The 17,947-nt window shown below is 40.8% G+C and overlaps 1 protein-coding gene across 6 annotated transcripts in view; it reads right to left on the reverse strand.

Annotated features, from left to right (window-relative positions):
- LOC114031664 (rho GTPase-activating protein 29-like) overlaps nucleotides 1-17,947 on the reverse strand; it is a 125,401-nt gene that overhangs the window by 61,314 nt on the left and 46,140 nt on the right. Inside the window, exon 1 of one of the 6 annotated variants that reach the window (XM_027846815.1) lies at nucleotides 15,297-15,434. The exons of 4 other annotated variants lie outside the window; for them this stretch is intronic. The gene's annotated coding sequence lies outside the window, so the exon portion shown is untranslated. Of the gene's footprint in view, nucleotides 1-10,057; nucleotides 10,079-15,296; nucleotides 15,435-17,947 lie in introns of those variants that run through there. One more of the 6 variants, XM_027846816.1, reaches the window with a different exon arrangement.

Below are 17,947 nucleotides of genomic sequence, written 5' to 3' on the forward strand. Positions count from 1 at the left end.
TTTAGATTGCAAACACCTCATGGATATGTTTAAATAAATAAGAAAGCCATGGCATTTTCCTTGACTTTTCAAAATGACAATACTTACACTGACTTTTAATTCAGCTTAGACACTCTGAAACAGGAAGATGCTATCAATCTTCACAAAAATGTAACAGAATGAAGTAAGAAAGAACTTTAAAACTAGGGATGATATATAAGGGAGTAACCTAACTGTATTAATTACACAGGTGGCAGAGGAATTGAACTAGACCGGGTAGGAACAAACCTGGTTATAGACCAGGCTTGACACTAAATTAGCTAAGGGGCCTAGGGGTACTAGACCAGGCTGGATACCCAATGAGCTGAGTAGCCTAGAAGTTCTAGACCAGGTTGGGCACTCAATTAGCTGAGTGGCCTAAATCAAGTCACTTTACTTCTATTGGTACCACCCCTACTACTATCACCACAATACCTAACACTTATGTAGTAGCTACTATGTATCAGATATTGTCTTAAAAGTTTTACAAATACTATCTCATTTAATTCTCACTATAACTCTAGAGGATAGGTGTTGTTATCTATATTTTACAGATAAGGAAACTGAGGCAGGCAGAAGTGAAGTGACTTAGCCAGAGTCACATAGCTAGTGAGTGTATGAGGCTGGATTTGAACTCAAGTCTTCCTGAGTGCCCAAACCCAGCACTTTGCACTGCACACCTAACCCCACCCATTTAAAAAGACAGTCCATGCTGTTAAGATATTCTTTAGGTTTCCCTATAACATTTTCTTAACATCTTCTGACTTCTCAGCTTTTATCTATTGTCCAGAACTTTCTTTATCCAAAAGGTAAACTGTATGGCTTAGCAGAATAAATAAGTATAAGTGACTTAGAAGATTTTAAAACTCTTTAAGTCTACATGCCTTCATTAAATTAGTTACAAAGCATCACTTTGTATCTCAGCCAATTTTATATTCAGCTTTAGGGGCACAGCCAACTCCCAGGTAAGTCCATCTCTTCAGCTACCAAAAATGTACATTATAAATTGTCTTCTAACTCTTTTGCATGCTGGGGGTCCTCAATGGCTCTTTAAAGACATAGGAAGAGGCTAAAAATTAAATAAGACTCACCAAAAGTTGTATTAACATTAGATATGGCTAAACTGTCCATCAGTCCAGCCATTCTGGAGAGCAATTTAGAACTCTGACTCTCCTAAGTAACTAAACTTCTAGATATTAGAAATACTACCACCAAGTCTACCACCCCTCCCCTACCCCACTCCCAAGAGATAAAAGAAAGAGAAAACAAACTCATTTATGCAAAATTATTTATAACAGCTTTTTCTTCTAACAAAAAACTGGAAGCAGGAAGCAAAGGAGATGCCCACTATTGGGGGGATGGTTGAACAAATTATGGCATATGAATAACGGGAATATCATAGTGCTATAAAAAATGATCAAAAAATTAAAAAGACAAAAACAAAAAAATGATCAAAGTGATGGTTGTATAAAACCTGGGAAGACTTGTATGAACCGAGAGAGGGGAAAGTGAGCAGAACCAGGCGAACAATTATACACTTAAAGTACTGTAAATAAACACTATTTAAAGATTTAAGAATTCTTATAAATACATTGATCAACCATGGCACCAGAGAACTAATGATCAAGCATGGTACTCTCTTCCTGAAAGAGAGAGGATAGACTCAAGGTACAAAATCAATCATTTTGCTTTTGGACATGGCAACTGTATGAATTTGTTTTCCTTGACTATGCTTATTTTTATAGGGACTATTTTTTCTTTATTTCATGAGTGGGGGAGTGAAGAAAAGAATGAAGGTAGTAATAGTGTCATTGGAAAAGAGTAATTGGAAGCATTTTTTTGAAATGCAAACGGGAAAAAGAGAAGGAAGGTCAGAAGGAAACACGAACAGGACAGCTTTGAAAGCATAAGGTTGAATTGATCATGTGCTTTTTAAAAACCAACTATACTTAGTAGATTTGCAGTTTCATATATGATGCTCTTTTTCTGTTCTGAAAATAAAAATAAAATGAATTTGTGGAATCAGACCTATTTCCTGCACAAAGAGATGTTAAAAAATACACCAGGGCTAGTTGACAATGCCAAATTCCAGTCGAGAGATACTGCAAAATTCAAGCAGGTTGTTCCATTTGGAAAAGGATTTAGTATGATTTAATGATACCAAACAAGTTAATTCCTGGTTCCATGCTTGCTACATGATTTGCTATAAAGTCAGCATCAAATTCTTCACTACAAATGTTCTGTCTTTTCTCCAGGATACAATAAAAATGGGACTTGGGAGTAAATCAGCAGACAATGTTTATACACGACAAAAATTATGATCTTACAAAAGAAAAAGAATGTTCTTTTAAATGCTATTTTATTCAGAAGACTTCAGTGTTATTAAACTATTTAGCATTTAGGTTTATTTGGAGTAGACAAAACCAAAGTCTCATTTAGAGGGCATGAGACCATTGGATAAGAAAAATGAGATAAAGCAAAACTGTGGTCAAAAATTGTTTTAAAATTCATTGTTCATCCTTATTAAGTTACTGAAAGGCTACAACAATAAGATATATATTATCTCCTAGTTTTCATTAAAATTATCTTCATGAAGTCAGTGGATACCTCCTAAACATCAAATAACAAAATTTTATGCACAAAAAGTTAACTCGATTTCGGTGTAGAAATTTGATTAACATTGTAATGGTACCTTTCTTTTGGCTACTGTGAAGCAACATATGCTGTTCAATTTCCGTTTAAAGAATTAAAAACTATTCCTTTAAGAACTAGCTCATTGAAACTCCCTTAAGAGTAAAAAGCAAATCTTTCTGGAATGGGTTTTGTTCTTAGGTGAGCTTAAAGCCAGAATTAAGTTGTACTCCCCTCCTTGCAAATATCAAATAAATTCTACCTACTAGTACAGAGCAAGCAGTTCCTAACTTATGAATGGCTTCTGCTCCAAAAGTTCATTTGTACAAATCATTTACTTGAACCTCAGAATGCTTTTCCCATTTAAAACAATGTTATAAATAGTGGGTGTGTTCTCACAATAGCACCCAAAAGCCCAAACAAAGCTGAAACAGCACTAAGAGTTGCCTTGGGGAAACCCTGCTAGGACTGCTCACCTCTGAGCTTCTAACAGCCCTTGGCCTTTGATGGGGTTGAGAGGGGAGAAGAGTACACTGATGAGTCTGGATGGAAGCTCTAGCAGCAGCCACAGCAGCACAGTAGGAAAGGGCCTGCCTGTGGGGATTCCAATACACAGAGCAATGGCAGAGGAGGGAAGGGGGTTAAGAAGGAAAGAACACTAGGCTAATTCTGGCCCACGATGGTATTCACAGTAAATAAAAGCTCCCTAGACAGGAAAGCAGTAGTTATTGGTATCTCCAGATTATTGGTAGGTAAAGTATTCCAAGTTTAAGATTGCCAGCATCTTTATTTCCATTACATGTATCCCTTTTTTTGTGAAAGAGCTACATTTTCTCCAAATCATAACTGCCCTGAATTCAGTTCCAACAATGGTTATTAATTACATCCTATGTGCAGAACACCACATGAGGGCACCTTTGATCACTGTGGATAATGCAGGGAGGATACAATGACAACAACCTTGGATCTGTGGTCTAAGGACCCAAGTTCACATCTCAGTTGTGCTCCTTGCTATGGATGTCTGACATTAGCCAAGTCACTGAACTTCTCAAGGCCTCAGTTTCCTCATCCTAAGTACAGAAAAAATATCACTCTATTTATGGAGTATACAAATATGCAAACTTATGACATAAAAATAATAATGCAAGTATTGGAGATATGCATTAGAGATACATAAAGTATAACATGAAAACTAGGGAAGGGAGAAAAGTCATTAATGACTAGGGAGGACTCAGGGAAGTCTTCAGGTTTGTATGTTGTGTTTTAAAGGAAAAAGAGGAATTCAAGGGAGTCTACTCCAACACAGGAAACAATCTGAGCAAAAACAGAGTTGGGGAAACAGGGAAAGAGCAGGGTTTGTTCTGGGGACAGAGATGACTAGAGTATGCAGAAGAAGTGACATGAGATAAAGCTGATAAATTTGGATGGCACTTGTAGGCCTTGAATGCCAAGCTAACCACTAAAGAATTTCTGGCAGAAATAACATAGAAGGAATATTTTTTTCCCTTTTGCTTCAGTTGACATGGTCAAAGAATTCACGACCTCTCAGACAATCTTCTGTTTATAGGACCCTCTATAGACTAGTCATCAACAAGGACAAATAATATACATTGGCAGTCAACCCCACTTGATTTGGTTTCCAAATTGTTTAAGTGCTAATCATATAATTAAAAGGGGAGAAGCAGATGAAGGCAAGATGGAAGAGGTTACATTCACAGTGCATTTTGATATTTATAAAAGCACTTTACCCAACTCAGCAGGGAAATAAGCCTGGCAACAATGATAAAGTGAAGGAGTGACTGATCCTGAAAAGACTAGTCAGAGAATTACTGTAATAGCTGGGAATATAAAAAGGAGAGAAAAACGAGATTCTTTAGGTTGATGGTACTGAGAGGAGGAAAAGGGTTTAGGAGGGAGATAATAGCTGAACAGATCAGAGAGGTAAGAAAAAATGAAGTAAAAAATTAATTAAGGTTTTGAATAAGATTCCACTGTCTGAAATAATGAAGTCAGTTTACTGAATTGTTTAATGAAAAAAGCTTACTGTTTACTGAAAAATTTAATGAAAAAAAGTTAGAAGAATGAACAGATTTGGAAAGAAGATATTGGGGATGTTTTTAAGAGGCCAATTTTGTCTTATAACATCCCACTTTAAATTCAATGTTTGGTGAAACTAACACTCCTGTTATATACAATTCATTTCTGAAAGTGAGGATTTCCATATTAGTACTTAATCAGTATAAATCCGTTAGAGAAGGCATACTGAAAAATATGAGCTTTATAATTGTAAGTTCAAGTACATTTTGAAAACAAGAGTCATAAATATGTAAAGCATTATCAGCTATATAAAATTTATTTGGGAAACCAGATACTACCTAAAAAAATTTTTATTAATTAAAATTAACTAGATGGAATCACTGAAACATGCAATAATATACACCAAAGGTAGTCACTAACCACAAACTTGAATTAGTAGTTATACTGCAAATGTATTCATCTACTGTGTCGTAATTAAACTTTAAGCACATATATAATTGAATGCTTCAGCATTTTAATATAAGATGCAAAATTTACCCTGTAATTATTCATAATATGCTTTAATGATACTGGATAGAGATCTAAAACTGCAGACTCCACATCTGCTACAAGCATAAAAAGTCTACATTAGCAACCTTTTGCTGAAAAGAAGTCACGTAAGAAGAATTTCTATATAACCATTTTCTAACAAGGAACAGAGAGTCTATACTCTAATCTCCCATATCAATTTGTCCACATTTAGTTATAAATTTTAAAAACTGGAGTCAACTAAAACAGTCTACTAGAGTAACATGTACAATGTATCCTTGAAAGAAGTCAGCACAAAAGAACACCTAATTATTTAGAAATAAGTTTACCAACACTTTTTATCCTAAGAAATGTATTCCAGATGTCAGGGTCCTAGCAACACTATTGACAAAGCTACCACCATAAAAATACACATTAAAAAAGGTCCCAGCTAAAAAATAGAATAATTTCCTAAATTATACCAAAGATTCAATATTTATTCTGTGTATTTGGCAAATCTTTACTTCTACAGCAATAACTTTATCTGCTGCCTGAAATATTCACTAAAATGTCTAATTTCACAATCTGAACAAAAATATGAATTGAATAATCAAAGAATATAAATCACATCTAGTCCAACCCCTTTGTATCAGAGATGAGAAAACCGATGTCCCAAATAGCAGTTGTGTGATTTCCCCTAAGTTACATGGTTAATAAAAAACAAAGACTTCCAAGTGTGATTCCGGACTACCAGCACTCTTTCTACCACATTATGCTTTATTACATGACTGAAATTTAATTCATTCAGACTGTGTGTGTGTGAAATGTAAAGACTTTCTAACTAAACTGTAAACAAATTCATATTTCCAAAAGGTCAATTCTCTTGAATTTGCTTCCATGCTAGCTCTCCTTCCAACTTCTTCCCTTTAATGTTGCAGTAGTACAATTACTAAGTCTGGTTCCTGGGTTTCTCTCAGGCTGCCCGATGAAAGCAATGTATTCTTCCAAACGAGAGAAGATGATTTCCATCAAATATGAAGTCAGTTAATGAAGAAATATGACTCTACAAGCAATATTTTTGGTTTTTTTAAATACTGTTTCATTTCCCCACAATTACATGGAAAAAGAATTTTAAACATTCATTGTTTTGGGTTTTTTTAAGCTTTCAGTTTCAAATTCTATCCCTCTTTCCCTCCCCTCTACCCTGCCTGAAATGGTAAGCAATCTGACAAAGGATATGTGCATGTCTATTTTTTGTATATAGATGTGTGACTATATATATGAATGTATATGTATACGCAATCATGTGAAACATTTCCATATCAGTCATTTTGTGGAAGAAAACTTGAATAAAACAAAAAAAGAAAGAAAAAGAAAGAGAAAAACAGCATGCTTCAGTCTGTATTCAGATGTCATCAGTTCTTTCTCTGGAGGTAGATAGCGTTTTTCATCATGAGTATTTCGGGATTTTTCAAATTGATAACTACTTGCTCATCTCTATGCTAAATGATTAAAACATTTCAAACAAAATGGAAAAGTAACTAGCACTGTGAAAATGAGCCAGCCTTTCTGTAATGGGTGGAGAAAAAGGATAAAACATAAGGAGACAGACACTCCACTGCTCTCAGAGACTCCCTGACAGAACAAAACATTACTGCCCTTTCATGACTGTTTTTTGGCCCCAATTCTGAGATAGCCACTTTACTATTAGCTGAAACCCACAGATTATTACATGATGTCCCCAAAATCAAAAGGTATACATGCTAGGTTGATGGGGCTGGAAATCAAATACACCACCTGATATTTACCTATTACTTTTAATTTTCAAAGCACTTTAGTTATCATCTCATTTGATGTTCACAATAATACTACGAGATAGGGAAGGTTCAGAAGGACATCATAAATAAAAAACCAGTATCAAAGCTAAAACCTAATACGCATTTTAAAAAAATTTCTCACCACTCAGAAGGTGATGTTGTCTACTCTCACTATAAAATACATATTGTATTAAAAGAAATGCCCTATCAAGTAAAAGCCCAATAGGATCTCATCACAAGATGTCCTGAATCCCAAGGCCCTGAAACTAATTCACAGTTTTTACCAAGAGAAATATTCCTCAAAGGTACACATTTCATGTTTTCCTTGGAGAAGCATTAAAAATAATACTCAGCCCTTAATAGCCAAAAGTAACAGGAATAGCTAATACTTTATATGTTGATAAACTACAACCAAATGTTTCACTGAAAGTGAGTCTAGTGACTCTGCACAGCCCTCCCTTACTTAAATCCAATTTACTTGCATGTCATGGCATCATCTCCCTGATGTCATGGTCCTCTTGAGAATGTAGGACAAAACAACAACAAAAACTATCTACACATAAAATGAAACAAAGGTGATAAGTCCCATTTCCTCCATCTCTCCCCCTTCCTCTTTCCAGCACTCTCAGAGATTCTGCTTCTCTCGTAAAAATGGCATCCATGGCCACCCTTGTCCTAATTCCATGGCACAATAGGTATGGACGGAGGAACACTTCTTGTGCCTTCAAGGTTCTCCCTTTGCCCCCATCACTCAGCAAGGCTTCCTCCCCTGACGCTCATCTCCCCCAGATTTATCACCCAATAAAGAATCTAAGAGTAATTTATCAGCTAGAGATCCAGCCTTAACTGTCACATCTGACCGCCTTTCCTCCATTTTCATCCTTACTGACTCTTCTGTGGCATCAGAGGCTGGTGACCACCCTTTCCTCCTGATTTTAGTGACACTGCCCTGCCCTGGTTATTCTCCTACCTCTCTGAATGTACCTTCACAGTCACCAACAATGATTCAATGGCCCACCTTATGACCCCTAAGTGTGGCTGTGACTCCATGGCCCTCTTCAGGGCCATCTATTCTCTCTTTACAATCTTTCGCTTGTTGACTTGATTAATTCTTAAGGGTTCAATTATCATCTCTGTGTAGATAACTGGGCAGCTAGGTGGTACACCACAAAGAGTCCCAGGCCTAGAGTCAGGAGGACCTGAGTTCAAAACAAACCTAAACCACTTCCTAGCTGTGTGACCCTGAACAAGTCACTTAACCTTGTTTGCCTCAGTTTCCTCATCTGTTAAATCACTCTAAACTAGATGTCCCGTCGAAATCTCAGATTCAAAAGGCACAAAATAGAATTCAAAGAAACACAGGATCATAAATTTAAATTATTTTAACCTCATTTTACAGATGAAGAAACTATTCTATGGAAGGTAAGTGGCATGCTCAGGGTCACATAGGAAGTAAGAATATGAGGTTGGAGCTGAACTCAAGTTCTCCTGAATTCAAGTCCACTATATCACATTATAACCTATCCACTCTATCACATTATGTTTCCACACAAAACCAACCTTCTTTCTGCTGAGGCTACCATCATTCTTAGAGTCACAAAGTGGTCCCAAACTGGGCACTGTCCTTGACTCCTTATTCTGCTCATCCCACATATCCAATCATTTGCCAAATCTTGTCCATTCTCATCCCATAATCTCTCATAGCCATCCTCTTCTATCTCCTCTCATGCCCACCTCCCTAATTCAGATCCTCAATATCTCTCACCTGGTCTGTCCTAAGGGCTTTCTAAATGGCCTCCTTCCTCAAGTCTTTTTTCACTCTAATCCATCTTCTACACAGCTGCTGAGGTGGTTTTCTTAAAGCACACCTCTGACCATGTCACTCCTCTATTCTCTGACTTCAGGGGCTCCCTATTGCCTGTAGGAGGAGATGGAAATGCTGGTGGCTCCTGCCTTTCCTTCCAGACTCCCGACTGCACTCTACAATCCAGTCAAATTGGCCTTCCTGCGTTCCTCACACACAACATTCCATCCCCATGCCTTTCAACTGGCTCTCCCCATGCCTGGAAAGCGCACCCTCCTCATCTCAGGCTTTTAAAACCTCTTGTTTCTTTCAATGCTCTGCTAAACAACAGGTTCTGCTTGAAGCTTTTTCTGATTCCCCAGTTGGCAGTGCCGTTTCTTGAAAATTATGTTATCTATGGGGCAGCAAGTAGCTTAGTGGATAGGGCAAGAGCCCTGGTGTCAGGAGGACGTGACTTCAAATCCAGCCTCAGACACTTGAAATTACCAGCTGTGTGACACTGGGCAAGTTACTTAACTCCAACTGCCTCACAAAAACAAAAAACAAAATTATGTTATCTATATTTTTAACCTTTTTATGTTATGTGCCTTTGCCAATAAAGAGTAAGCCCTTGGAGAGCTGCAATGGTTTTATTTTTATCTTTGTATTTCTACTGCATAGCAGTGACTAGCACATTTTAGGGACCTGATAAATGCTGGCTGACTGCTTATAGGAATATATTTAACCTGCAAAATCCTTAACAGAGGAAAATATTAATTTTCTCCCAAGACAAACTTCCTGGGATAAATCTTAAAGAGTCCTATCCTTCTGTGTACTGAAGACTGAAACCTATGGAAGAAGAAAGTAAATCAAATCTGATTATCCTGGACAATATTTAACACTAAGGGAAACTAAATCTAGGCTAAAATGTAAACAATGTGCTTTTGAAAGGTAAAGCCACTAGTCTATTAAAAACCAATGAATTGAGTTAAAATTAACTTCGAAATGTTAAACTATAAACGCCTCAAACACTCTCTATCCCAAACAGGCACTGTGTTTGAGTGAGGAAGCAAAGTATCCAAAAGTCACATCGACCACTTCACATAAACACTGATTATGTTTAAAAAAAAGTAATAAACCAGAGTCAGAATAACAGAAGGGAAATTCTGTTACTAACAGTGCTAGATACACATAAGCAAAACTAGTTACACAGATTTGGTTTTCTATCCCTGGATGCTTCTAAGACAAAATAGCTGGTACACACCTTCTGAGAGGATAGCTTCTTTCAAACAGAGCCTCCTGACATCATTGACCAACTGCTTGATGTATTCCAGATCAATAATGGGGCTGTTACACCAATTTGGGTTGGAATTTGTGCTGCTCAAAGAGTTGCTCTTGGTGCAGTGCACCATTTCCCCAGTTTCCAGAATTAGGAAGAGCAAAAAGATTTCATAGAGAGAATCAGGCAAATGATAAACAATGCTTGTTGTTTCCATCATTCTGCTGCAACATCCCAACTGTTGCGGTGCTTCTGAAATCTATCTAGTAAAGGTCTGTAACAGAAAACAAAAATCCTTTAAGAAAAAAGAAGACAGGGGGCAACTAGGTTGCTCAGTGGATAGAGCACCAGCCCTGGAGTCAGGGGGACCTGAATTCAAATCTGGCCTCAGACAAATAATACTTCCTAACTGTGTGACTCTGGGCAAGTCACTTAACCCTAATTCCCCTCATCAAAAAAAGAAGACGACAACAATTATTGAGTACATGGTATCATAATAAATGCTACTAAGTTCCCATTACTTTATTTCTAAGAATAAGAAAAAATTTTGGGAGAAGGCATGGTTGCTCTTCAGGGCATCATCTCAAGCCTCAATGATGACCTTTAAAGTAACCCTATTTTTCCATAATATCTATCTGTAAGTACTCAATTTGTTTAAATTGCTCTTGAACATTTTTATCTTGAGCCTATACAACTTTGTGGGGTAGAAAGTTCTCTAAGTTTATCTACAGTAAAATGTGTCTCTTTTGTCTTAAAGCTTACCCTGTTTCAAGCTGAACTATGCCCTTAAATCTACTATTGCCTAAATTGGCGATTGTATCCTTGTTCATCCTATATTGTTCGAATGATAAATATATCACATTCCTCCCTTTAGATTTCATCCTTCCAAAATAAGGAGTCTTTATTTGGGATCTGTACTCTAAAATAAAAATCATGCAAATTTGTTCCAATAAAATTTGTCTAAATTGGTTAAAATCAATAAAATAGGTTTCTCCATCAAAATCAATGTTAACTCCCACACTTAGACACTAGGATGACGATCTGGGATATGCTTACTGGGAGACAGACATGCCCCTAAAGTGAACAAAGATGAGAAAAGCAATCAGAGTTGGACCAGTAAATAGACAAGAGATTCATGCTAGAGGACTCAAGTTTGAGGGTGGTAAGGGACTGATATATACAAGGAGTCTGAAAAAGATACCAAAAACATGGGAAAAATCTCATGCCTTATTAATATCCAAAAAAGGCAATTGAGAGCACAATAATAACAATGACTCTCTATGCAAACTCTTCTTTTGTGTACAACATCTTTCTAGTGATCTCTACCTGAATCAAGGCCATTGTAGCACTGGCCATCATCCTCATTCTCCTTTCAGAGCCTTGTATTCTAGAGCTGTGATGCTGGGCTCTACACCAGTTCAGCCACTTGCTGGTCACTTCTAAACTAGGAATACTCAAACACCACTCTCAGTTTTCAGGCTCTCTTTAGGGGATGGCTTCCCTCCATTGGAAGGTAAACTCCTTGAGTGCAAGACCTTCTGGTTTGTCTGTATCTTTATCTCCAGCATTTAGCACAGCTCCAAGTAAGAAAGTTTTACCATTCATTCATCAAAATCACTGAAAGTTCCTCAAAAGAAAATAACCCTATTTAAAGGTTCCTGGACAATAAACATTGGGCAAGGAATAAAAGTGGGAGAGGTATGCTCATGAAAGCTATTTCCCACTCTGATGTAGATAATCCAACATAGAGCCCAAACTGAAAAGGGAATTGGACCTAATCCTCTTTCCTTCACCCTATGTAATTCCATCAGTTGCCAAATCTTGTTCCTATCACATCTCTATGGCCTAACCTCCCCTTCTCACCACTCTAGGTCAAGTTCTCATCACCTCTCACCTCCTCTTTGGTCTTCCTGCCTCAAGTCTCTCATCCATCTTCCACACAGCCACCAAAGTGCTTTTCCTAAAGCTCAGGTCTAACCATGTCACTCCTCTACTCCAAGCCAAGCAGGCCTTCTGATTGTTGTTCAAACAGCCCTTCATTTCTGGTGCTGTTGCCCTGGTGGTTCCCCAGGCCTGAAATATTCTCCCTCCTAACCTCCACCTCTTGGAAGCACTGCTATCTTTCAAAGCTCTGCTGAAATGCTACCTTCTACGTGAGGTCTTTCCTAATGCCCTCAATGGTGGTGCCCTCCTTCCCTAATCTACCTTGGATTCATTCTGTCCACATCCTGTAAATACTCATACATGTATAGGTTGTCTCCCCCATTAGAACAGAATCTCCTCCAGGGCAAGGACAATTTCACTTTTCTCTTTCTATTCCCTGGATTTAGGATAATGCCTGGTACATAGCAGGACTTACTGCCCTGGGGTCACAGTTACTAATGTCAGATATGGTATTCAGTCCAGCTTTCTCCTGGTACCTGGCCTTAACAGCAAACTAAGATGGAGACTGAAAAACTTGGCACTTGATATACTTTCCTATATGAATATTCATACAGGCATAGTTTCTTAACTGAAAATTGAGTTTCCACAGGAAATTACAATTATAAAAATATTTCCATGTTAAACTGGTACATAATTTTATTCTAACTCTTCTATCACTTCAAAGTATTTGTAAATTATACAAATTACATAAAATTATATTTAAAAAATACAGAAATGGTAGCCAGCACTTTCAGAGCTTGAACTGTACAGACAACTTAACAAAAAACATTTGTGCAACTCTCCCTAAATTTGAATGGAACCCTTTTCACCCCCTATCCCTATAGCTAACCAAAATATTACTACTGCCTTTTCTGTAATGCTTTGACTTCTAAATCAAACATTTCTCTATTTACATGCTGTCTCCCTCATTAGAATGCATGCTCCTAGAGGGCTGAGACTCTTTTTGCCTTTCTTGGTACCCCCAGTTTAGCAAAGTGCCTGGGCACAGAAGTAAGTGCTTCCTGAATGTTTGTCGATTGATTGAATGCAGATATCAAAAATGTAGTACAGATGCAAAAATGCTTTATTACAGAATTGCAATTGTAGGATTTTGAGCTAGAAGAGACTTCAGCGCAGCCTACTCACTTTCTCAGAGGAGAAAACTAAGGTGGGGCCAGGGGAGACTGACTCAACAAAGGTCACTCAAACAGACAGTAGTCACAGAAAGCCAAGGTTTGAACCTAGGCCCGCACTCTCCAAATCCAGTGCTCTGGAAACTACACTAGGTTCTATGATCCAATGATCCAAATCCTGATTTTGATACCAAGAGTATGATAAGATTTTATGTAAATCACTTAAACTCCTCAGTGCCCCACCTTCACCCCCAGTAAAACTAAACAGACAGTCTCAAGTCCTTTTCAGCTCTGATCCTTTCCTACAGCTGTCTAGCTATGTATGGCTTGGGTCACCACTATTTCTACCCTCCCCTCCCCACCAAAAAAAACCAACAAAAAAAAAAAAACCACCTAACCCCGGGTACTTTAGGATGGAATTATTTCCAATTTAAGAAATGCACTATTCAACCGAAGTTGTAACATGGCCCAATATCGACATCTTCACACTCCCACCTCAATATTTCTTCCTCAGGAAAAACAAGGAAAACAATTTGCCTGTCATTTCAGAAATCTGCTCTTTCAGCACACCTTTGCGACGACGTAGGGGATTCTTACTACACGAGATACGCAAGATAGTCTTAAAAGTCTTTTTGGGGGGAGGCCCATCTCTAGCTGTCTTTCTCACCCTACTTCCTCCCAAACATAAAACAATCCAAAATGCACTGCCCCAAAACGTTTAGGTCCAGGGTAGGGAGCACGCCAAAGTGACCCTTCAGTTCACCATGACCAAACCGGCTCTTCGAAAACGATTTTCAAAGCAGAGTTGGGCTCTCCCGTACCCCACCACCCACCACTCCCGGCAGGGCGGTGGGAGCTGCTCACGTTTTTCCCGGGAGGAAGCCTCTGGGACCCGCCCACGGCTCCCGCTAATTTGGAATCTCTCCAATTTCTAACAAGCAGGCCGGTGGGTGGGTGGCCAGGGGCTCCCGCCTCCCTCAGAGCCGCGGCCAAGCTGCGATAGAGCTCATTCTGCAGCCCAGGAAGGAGCTAGGAGGGCAGCAAGGGGGCTTCAGGAAACAGAAACAGGAGGGCCGGGGGAGGGGGGGGCTCGGGGGGGGGGGGGGGGGGGGGGAAGGGGGGGACAGGGAAGGAGGGGGAAAGGAGGGGGGAGAGAAAGGAAAGAAAGGAGAAGGGAGGGAGAGAGATAGGCAAGAAAGAGGAAAGGAAAGTAGGAAGGAAGGTGTAAGGGAGAAGGAGGTAAAGAAGGAAGGAAGGAGGGAAGGAAGAGAGGGAAAAGGGAAAGAAGAAAAGAAGAAGGGGAAGCGGAAGAAAGGAAGAAGGGAGGAAAGGAAGGGGATAAGCAAGGAGAAGGGGAAGGATGGGCAGAAAGGGAGGTGAGGGGGAAGGAAGAGAGGAAGGAGGGGAAAAAGGAAAAGGGAGGGAAGGAGAGAAAGGAAAAAGTAAGGAAAGGAGAGAAAGGGGAGGGAAGGAGGGAGAAGGGAGAGAAAGGGATGAAGGAAAGGGAGTGCTGCAGACGCCGCTCCCGCCCCGGACTGGACAGGTAACAGGCGGCCCCCGGGGCTGGGGCAGGGGTTCCAGGTCACTTCCACATCCAGGAAACGAAACGGGCGAGGAAAGATAAGCAGGGGTGCACGAGGCTCCACGGTCATCCGATGGGTTTGCCCGACGGAGTCCTGCCAGAGCCACCCAGTCCCTCCCCAACCCCCCAAGCCCCGCAGCGGGCGCTGGGGCCCCGACTTCTCCTTCCGAACCAGAGAGAGCCGGAGCAGCGGCGGGCAGGAGACACTCCCGGCCGAGGGTCCCGGGGACGCCCGGGGTGGGGGGATCGCCCAGCCTCGGGCCCAGAAGGTTGAGGCTGAGGGAGGAGAGGGCGGCCGGCTGTGCCCGGAGCGGCGGCCGATGTCGCCTCCACGGCCACCTGGTCCCGCACCGACTGCCCCGGCCCGTCCCGGGAAGCTCCGCAGGGGGCCGAGCCGAGGACGAGCTCCCCGAGGACTCCGCGGAGGCCCTCATAGCTCACCCCGGGGCCACCACCCTCGCTCTGCCAGGGACCCCGAGCCTGGGGGATGGGAGCTGAGGGGAAGGGGCTGGATGGGGCCCGCTCCCTGCGCGCCTCCACCTCCCCCACGGCCGCGGCTGGGGAAGGCCGACCCGGCTACACTCACCGGTGGAGCGGCGGGTTCGCAAGGCGAACACCGAGGTCCTCCGGGGTCGTGGATGTGTCCCGTAGCCCACCGCCCACGGAGGCGAGTCCGCTCTCCCTGAGCAGGTTCCAGCTGAGCAGCAGTGGCCGTTCCCGCCGCCTCCACAACCGACTGAGGAGGCTGCCCCGGCTCCCCGCCCCCTGCCCTCGAGCTGTGGCCGCCCCGCCCCCATCGAGCCTCCCGCTCGGCACGTGGTCCGCCCCCGGGGCCTGCCGGTTGGCTGGGGCCAGAAAGGGGCGGGACTTGGGCTCCGCTGTGTAACAGGTGGAGGGAGGGGCGGCTGGCGAGGGGCTTCTTGGTTGTCCTAGACCTCGCAATCTTTGCGTGCAGTGAAGCCCATGCTGAAGACTTTAGGGAGGTTTAAAACTGGCCTTAATGCCGGTTGTGAGGTGCTCCGTACTCTCTGGCGGTTGACCAGGGAGCTTGCTAGCAAAGCAGTTTGTAGCAGACACGCGAACCAACTAACCTGCAGCCAGAGGGCAGCCTAGACCCCTTAAGTGGCCCGCTGCTGCTGTGGTCCTGGGGCTGAGTACTTCCTGGTAAAAATGTTTCCCATCAGGTATTGATTAGTCAAGATGTTGGGGAGAACCAGCTAGGTCATTGGAAAGACTCCGTTATCCCTCATTGTGCCTTTGCACTGCCAGTTCCCCATGCTTGGAATGCGCTCCCTCCTTACCTGCCAGTCCCTCTCTTACTTTAAAATGCAGTTCAGCTGTGCCCAAAGGGCTGTAATACTGTGCATACCCTTTGATTCAGCAATACCACTTCTAGGGCTGTATCCCAAAGACATCATAAAAAAAGGCAAAGGACACACATGTACAAAAAATATTTATAGCAGCTCTTTTTGTGGTGGCAAAGAATTGGAAATTGAGGGGATGTCCATCAATAAGGGAATGGCTGAACAAGTTGTGATACATGAGTGTAATGGAATACTATTGTGCCATAAAAAATGATGAGCAGGCAGACTTCAGAAAAACCTGGATAGAAACGTACTGATGCTGAGTGAAGTGAGCCGAACCAAGAGAACATTGTACACAGTAACAGCAACATTGTGTGATGAGCAACACTGATAGTCTTAGCTCTTCTCAGCAATACAATGATCTAGGACAATTCCAAAAGACTCATGATGGAAAAATGCTATCCACATCCAGAGAAAGAACTATGGAGTCTGAATCCAGATCAAAGCATACTATTTTCCCTTTTTTTTCTTTCTTGTGGTTCTCCTCTTTTTTTCTTATTCTTCTTTAATAACACGAATAATGTAGAAATGTGTAATATGATTGTATATGTAGAACCCAAGTAGAGCCTATATCAGATTGCTTGCCTTCTTGGGGAGGGGGTAAGAGAGAGAGGAAGGGAGAAAATAATTTGGAACTCAAAATCTTATAAAAGAGAATGTTGAAAACTATCTTTACATGGAATTGGGAAAAATAAAATACTATTACGTGGAAAAAAATAAAATGCAATTCAGGTTCATCTTCTGCAGGAAACCCTTGCTGGTCCTCCTCCTCCACCTCTACCCCCCGACTCCTACTGACTCCTCAAACTCCCTTGCATTTAATTACTTTCTGTATACAAATAGCTATCAATTAGAAGTTCTTAATCACAAGTCCCTGAAATTATTTTTTAAAGAAATTTTTATAACAATTTCAATATATGGGGCAACTAGGTGGTACAGTGGATAGAGTGCTGGACCTGAAGTCAGGAAGACTTATCTTTCAGAGTTGAAATCAGGTTTCAAACACTTACTAGCTGTGTGACCCTGGACAAGCCTCTTATCCCTGTTTGCCTCACTTTCCTCATCTGTAAAATCAACTGGAGAAGGAAATGGCAAACCACTCCAGTATCTTAGGCAAGAAAACTCCAAATGGAGGTCATGAATATTTGGACACAATTGAAAATGACCTAATGACTACAATTTCAATGTAATTAGTTTTATTTTGTAATTCTACGTGTATTGCATATAAAAACATTATTCTGAGAAGTAGTCTATTGGGTTCACCAGAGTGCCAATGAGATCCGTGAAACAAAAAAAGTTAAAAACCCTTCATACAGATATAGATATAAAACCAATGGCACAGATAAAGTTTGTATTAACTTTACATTTATGCTGTATATGACTTTTATATGCACTGGTTTTCCCTATTAGAATCTTAGCTCATCAATAGTAGAGATTACTTTAATCTTTGTACTTATGGGCCCAGCACAAGGTAGGCATTTGATAAAGACTTTTGATTGATTATTAATTGACTGATTGAATAAATACATGTTGATCAACTGATAAGTTCCTCTAGGGTAGGAAAGATTTTAGCAACAGCAATACAGAGGTAGGAGAGACCTCAACCTCTTCATTTTGAAAATAAGGAGACTGGGGCCCAGGGAGTCTAGATGATTTACCTAAGGCCACACACAGATCATAGGATCATCCATTTAGAGTTCAAAGAGACCAAAGAGGCCAGCTAGTCCAACCCCATCATTTTACAGATAAGAAACTGAGGCCAAGAAAAATTAAGTGACTCAACCCCTCATACCCTAGTTATTTGTATATTGTGCCTCCCCCACTTAGATTGACTTCCAAGGGAGAATGGATTGTGTTTTTTGCCCTTCTATCC

Source organism: Vombatus ursinus, unplaced genomic scaffold (genome assembly GCF_900497805.2).
Source record: "Vombatus ursinus unplaced genomic scaffold, bare-nosed wombat genome assembly UNPS02015205.1, whole genome shotgun sequence".
Classification (NCBI taxonomy): domain Eukaryota; kingdom Metazoa; phylum Chordata; class Mammalia; order Diprotodontia; family Vombatidae; genus Vombatus; species Vombatus ursinus.